Source organism: Saccostrea cucullata, unplaced genomic scaffold, assembly GCF_032062105.1.
Source record: "Saccostrea cucullata isolate Sc308-1 unplaced genomic scaffold, CSIRO_AGI_Scuc_v1 ctg4164, whole genome shotgun sequence".
Taxonomy (NCBI): Eukaryota; Metazoa; Mollusca; class Bivalvia; order Ostreida; family Ostreidae; genus Saccostrea; species Saccostrea cuccullata.
Window position 1 is genome coordinate 20,001 of NW_026931686.1, and position 651 is coordinate 20,651.

Sequence of the window (651 nt, forward strand, 5' to 3'; positions counted from 1 at the left end):
AAATAAAATATGTTTCAAATTATTCATTTTCTGCCATCACCTACACATATTATTGTCCTGTGAAACGATTTATTGTCTCTGATAATCAATCTCTTTTTCAGCATACAGTATATTTACAATCAAACTTCTCATTTTCCTTAAAGCATTTTAAAATAACATCTATTTACATGCTCTGTTAAACACAGGGTTACACATCTAACTGATATATAAAGTGTTAAAATAAACAGATATGAGAATTATTCTAGTTCATTCTTTAAGTGTGATGTTGACGTATCCTACCTATCCCGCTGTGGTGGCGCCCTCTATGTGGGAGCTCCAATTCTCGTAACATGTCCATCATTCCTCTAGGATAATGGGAAGTTACATCACTGAAAGCCTGTAAATCACGTGTTACATTAGTAAAAGCAGCATGGTACAAACATCATTACAAAAGGCTTAGTGTACCAACTGAGCACTGTGGCAAGGAAAAAACCAAATTCAGTTTAGTATTGAAAAACGTAAATGCAAAAGTGTTTCTGATCGACCTACCCCCAATTGGGAGAAGGGCAATGATTTGAATCTACACTAACTAAGGATGCTTACATAATTTATAATTTTTGACTAACATTGTTGTAAGTTTTTGCCTACAAATTTGAACTTTCATTGTGGCCC